This window comes from Gekko japonicus, unplaced genomic scaffold, assembly GCF_001447785.1.
Source record: "Gekko japonicus isolate JY-2015 unplaced genomic scaffold, Gekko_japonicus_V1.1 scaffold4168, whole genome shotgun sequence".
NCBI classification, from domain to species: domain Eukaryota; kingdom Metazoa; phylum Chordata; class Lepidosauria; order Squamata; family Gekkonidae; genus Gekko; species Gekko japonicus.
The window spans coordinates 1-5,352 of record NW_015167668.1 but is presented as its reverse complement, the minus strand read 5'-3'; the positions used below and the strand labels follow the sequence as shown (position 1 = coordinate 5,352).

General features: G+C 50.3%; 1 protein-coding gene across 2 annotated transcripts in view; it reads right to left on the bottom strand.

Annotated features, from left to right (window-relative positions):
• The window catches only part of LOC107112918 (sphingosine 1-phosphate receptor 1-like), a 9,185-nt gene extending 5,230 nt beyond the window's left edge, over positions 1-3,955 (bottom strand). The window contains exons 1-2 of one of the 2 annotated variants that reach the window (XM_015414127.1): positions 3,894-3,955; positions 820-881 (exon numbers count right to left, since the gene is read on the bottom strand). The gene's annotated coding sequence lies outside the window, so the exon portion shown is untranslated. Of the gene's footprint in view, positions 1-819; positions 882-3,722 lie in introns of both variants that reach the window. The other variant, XM_015414128.1, reaches the window with a different exon arrangement.
• Between the last annotated feature and the right edge of the window lie 1,397 nt (positions 3,956-5,352).

The following is a 5,352-nucleotide window of genomic DNA, read 5'->3' as shown; positions in this document are numbered from 1 at the left end:
CTGAAAATGTCGAGACAGTGTGTGACTGCAATAAAGAAGGCCAATGCTATGCTGGGGATTATTAGGAAGGGTATTGAAAACAGATCAGCCAATATAATAATGCCCCTATATAAATCAATGGTGAGACCTCATTTGGAATACTGTGTGCAGTTCTGGGCACCACACCTTAAAAAGGATATTATAGCTTTGGAAAAAGTGCAGAAAAGGGCAACTCGAATGATAAAAGGGTTGGAACACTTTCCCTATGAGGAAAGGTTAAAGCGCTTAGGGCTCTTTAGCTTGGAGAAAAGACGACTGAGGGGTGACATGATCGAGGTTTATAAGATTATGCATGGGAAAGAGCAGGTAAAGAAAGAGGTACTTTTCTCCCTTTCTCACAATACAAGAACTCGTGGGCACTCCATGAAACTGCAGAGCGGTCGGGTTAGAACGGATAAAAGGAAGTACTTCTTCACCCAAAGAGTGATTAACACATGGAATTCACTGCCACAGGAAGTGGTGGGTGCTACAAGCATGGACGGCTTCAAAAGGGAATTAGATAAGCATATGGAGCAGAGGTCCATCAGTGGCTATTAGCCACAAGGTATAGCTAGGGGCTCTGGGGCAAGTGATGCTCTGTCTTCTTGGTGCTTGGGGGGGGGGTCAACAGTGGGAGGGCTTCTAATGTCCTGGCCCCACTGCTGGACCTCCTGATGGCACTGGTATTTCTGGCCACTGTGTGACACAGAGTGTTGGACTGGATGGGCCTTTGGCCTGATCCAACATTGGCGTCTCTTATGTTCTTATGTAAGCACACATGGAAACAAATGTTATACCAACCTGACAACACTGTTGGGAACTGTTCCAGAATGCCACCATACCAGTCCCATCATGCCCACGGTCTGCAAAGGCAAAAGGGCAGAGAGATTATTGTGAACAAAGGGATCACACGGGAAACACCAGACCGTCAAAGGCCCCGATATCGAGTTTGGGAGGCACTTTGAAAATTCAGTGGCAGTGGATGGCGGTTGCCTGTTTGGCCCAGGAGGCTGGAAGTTTGTGTTGGATTATTCGGTAAGTAGCTAGCAGAGTATGAGCTGCGGTGGCTCAAGTGGTTAAGACGCTGAACTGCAGGCTGTGGAAGTAGTTCAGTAGTTCAGCAGTTCGAGACCCGGGTGCCGCATGACGGGGTGAGCTCCCGTCTCTAGTTCCAGCTCCTGCCAACCTAGCAGTTCGAAAGCAAGAGATTGCAAGTAGATAAATAGGTACCACTTCGGTGGGAAGGGAACAGCGTTCCGTGCGCCTTGGTGTTGAGTCATGCCGGCCACATGACCACGGAAACGTCTTCGGACAGCGCTGGCTCTTCGGCTTGGAAACGGAGATGAGCACCGCAACCCTAGAGTCGGATTCGACTGGCTTTCGAGCAAGGGAACCTTTACCTTTAGGTAGCAGAGTACTCGTGGCTTTCAACACAGCAAAGCCTTCTGGAGAGTGCGTGCTACAGAAACAAAGTTACACACACAGCCCTTTTGTTGCAAAACTAATATGAGACCTTTTATTTAAGGAACTCCATTCTAGACAGGATAGAGGAGAGATAGGTTCCTAATCTAGGCTAACTAGCTAAAGTGGATGGAGATACAAGAGCACGTCCTGCTCTCATGTTGCCAAGATGGAGAAAACTGGCATTGTGAGGAGAACTAGGGTGAAGCTGGAAGGAAGGAAGGAAGTTACCTCTAAGAGTAGAAATCTACACATCAAAGGGATAGTATCAGACAGTGGTAAAGGACGGGTGATCAGTGTCCTGCCTATCATCCATCCATCATCTATCTATCTATCTATCTATCTATCTATCTATCTATCTATCTATCTGACTCTCTTGTAGTCTTCCTTTGTAATCTGAGACTAAGAGACAGTGTGAAGTCCTTCACTTCCAACCGTTTGCACCAAGGCAACTACATTTACAGCATTAAGAGCACAGAAAGAGCCCTGCCGGATCAGACCAGAGGTCCATCTTCAACATTCTCACACAGCAGCCAACCAGTTCCTCTGGATGGCCAACAACAGGGCATAGAGGCTGAGGCCTTCATAAGTACTTCAGAAGAGACCTACTGGATCAGACCGGTGGTCCCTCTAGTCCAGTATCCTGTCTCACACAGGGGCCAACCAGTTCCTCTGGATGGCCAACAACAGGGCATAGAGGCTGAGGCCTTCATAAGTACTTCAGAAGAGACCTACTGGATCAGACCGGTGGTCCCTCTAGTCCAGTATCCTGTCTCACACAGGGGCCAACCAGTTCCTCTGGATGGCCAACAACAGGGCATAGAGGCTGAGGCCTTCATAAGTACTTCAGAAGAGACCTACTGGATCAGACCGGTGGTCCCTCTAGTCCAGTATCCTGTCTCACACAGGGGCCAACCAGTTCCTCTGGATGGCCAACAACAGGGCATAGAGGCTGAGGCCTTCATAAGTACTTCAGAAGAGACCTACTGGATCAGACCGGTGGTCCCTCTAGTCCAGTATCCTGTCTCACACAGGGGCCAACCAGTTCTTCTGGAGGGCCAACAACAGGGCACAGAGGCCAAGTCCTTCCTACAAACATCAGAAGAGCCCTGCTGGATCAGACCAGTGGTCCATCTAGTCCAACATCCTGACTCATGCAGTGGCCAATCAATTACTCTGGACAGCCAACAACTGGCCACAGGGGCCTAGGCCTTCCTAAGAACATCAGAAGAGCCCTGGTGGATCAGACCAGTGGTCCATCTAGTCCAACATCCTGACTCACGCAGTGGCCAGCCAATTCCTCTGGACAGCCAACAATAGGGCACAGCGGCCTAGGCCTTCCTACGAACCTTAGAAGAGCCCTGCTGGATCAGACCAGTGGTCCATCTAGTCCAACATCCTGACTCACGCAGTGGCCAGCCAATTCCTCTGGACAGCCAACAATAGGGCACAGGGGCCTAGGCCTTCCTACGAACCTCAGAAGAGCCCTGGTGGATCAGACCAGTGGTCCATCTAGTCCAGCACCGTGTCTCACACAGTGGCCAGCCAATTCCTCTGGACAGCCAACAACAGGCCACAGGGGCCTAGGCCTTCCTAAGAACATCAGAAGAGCCCTGGTGGATCAGACCAGTGGTCCATCTAGTCCAACATCCTGACTCACGCAGTGGCCAGCCAATTCCTCTGGACAGCCAACAATAGGGCACAGGGGCCTAGGCCTTCCTACGAACCTCAGAAGAGCCCTGCTGGATCAGAGCAGTGGTCCATCTAGTCCAACATCCTGACTCACACAGTGGCCAACCAGTTCCTCTGGACGACCAATGACAGGGCACAGAGGCTGAGTCTTTCCCATGATGTTGCCTCCTGGCCCCGGGGGCCTCTGAACACAGAGGTTCCCCTTGAGTCACCATGCCTAGTAGACATTGATAGACTTCTCCTCCATGAATCTGTCCAATCCCCTTTTAAACCTGTCGATACCTGCTGCCGTCACGACAGCCTCTGGCAACGCATTCTACGTGGCTTGCTGCAGGCCCTCAAAGGATAGAACTGCACGACTATCCAGAGGAAGAAGATTTTGGTTCGCTGAAAAGAAGGGCCGAGACTCTTTCTCCCTCACCGTTGCACCTCTGCCTAGTATTGCAACATTCACGTTTCCTGAATCTCCAGTCCTGCACATACTCATTCTGAATTCCTTTTCCTCCACTTGTTTCCCTCCCTCCCACCTGATGCGCGACAGTTGTGCTCACCCATTTCACTGCTCTGCCGATCTCGGGTCCCCTCATGCACGCAACACCCCTCTTCCTCTGTTGTTCAGGCAGCCGGTCTCTCTCCAGCTTGGCCACCAGACATTCCGGGCAGGCCTGAACATGGGCCTCCCACAACCTACCGCACACACATAACCCCCTGCGCACACGCACCTATGCATTTCATTGTCTCAAGGACCGTCTGATCCTGAGTCTTGTTTTCTTCCTGGTTGGACTGCTTACCGAGCAGCGGAAGAACAAACCCTGTCCGTTCACAAGCTGCAGAAACCTGCTGGGAGGAGCTCGGGAGTTTAGAAAATGCCCGGAGAGTTTGCATGAAAAGAAAAACAAAAACAGGATTGCCCGGATCCAGAAACTAGGCATGTGTTCTCACCAGCAGAACTCACACACAAACAGAACTGAGACACGACTATACCTAAAGCCCAAACCAGGGCTCCTGTCTGAGGGGCCATGACTTAGTGGTAGGGCCTCTGATTGGTATGCAGAAGGTCCCTGGTTCAATCCCAGGCATCTCCAGGATCAGGTCATAGGTCAGTGGTGGCGAACCTATGGGACGGGTGCCAGAGGTGGCACTCAGAGCCCTCTCTGTGGGCACGCGTGCCATCGCCCCAGCCAGGCCCAGACCATCATTAAAGTGTCGAATTCTCTGCCAAATAATTTTAAGTAAATGAAAGCATTTGGGATTGCTTTCCTTACTTTGTTTGGATCATCTTATGCTAATATATGAATTGTTTTTTCTAAAGTAAAACCTCAGTATTCAGGTTAAATTGCCGTGTTGGCACTTTGCAATAAATAAGTGGGTTTTGGGTCACAGTTTGGGCACTCGGTCTCTAAAAGGTTCGCCATCACTGTCATAGGGGTTGTGAAAAACTTCTGCTTGAGAGCTGCAGCCAGTTTGAGTAGACAGTTACTGAACTTGGTGAACCAAGGGTCGGATTCAGTAAAAGGCAGCTTTGTGTGCTCATCTGCAGGCTCAGCCCCCGTTTGAGTTGTGGGGGATTGTCTTGGGGAGGCGTATTAATGGCACCTTTCAAAAGCGGCTTCAATACAAGAGCCTGAACCCCAAAACCCCTCGCACTGACCCAGGCAATGGGCCTGGCCCAATGAAAGAAACATCTCCCTACCCCATTTCACCCAAACAGGGCGGGATAGGTCTCGACCAAATATTAATCGCAGCTTTGGAACTGGCCAGCCTAATATCATATTGGCAATAGCAGCCACTCACTGGTATTAATTTGATGAAAAATTCATCTTTAGAAATGGGCTCCCCCCCCCCGCCGTGGAAAATTTTCCTCCCCACATATCTGCCCATGGTGGCAATCTTCGCTCTGCCTCAAGAAACGCCAGAGGAGAACCGAATATTACCCATGTAGGGACTTGGTCTCCAGACCCCTCACCGTCTTCATGGCCCTCCTCTGGACACGCTCCAGCTTGTCTACGTCCTTCTTAAATTGCGGCACCCAAAACTGTACACAATACTCTAGGCGAGTATTGCTACACCCCAATCTTATTTCATTTTTTACTGAATGTCCCATTGTGTTGATTGCATCCACAGAGTCCCAATCAAAAAGGCACACTATAAATGGCATAGGAAGGAAGGAAGGAAGGAAGG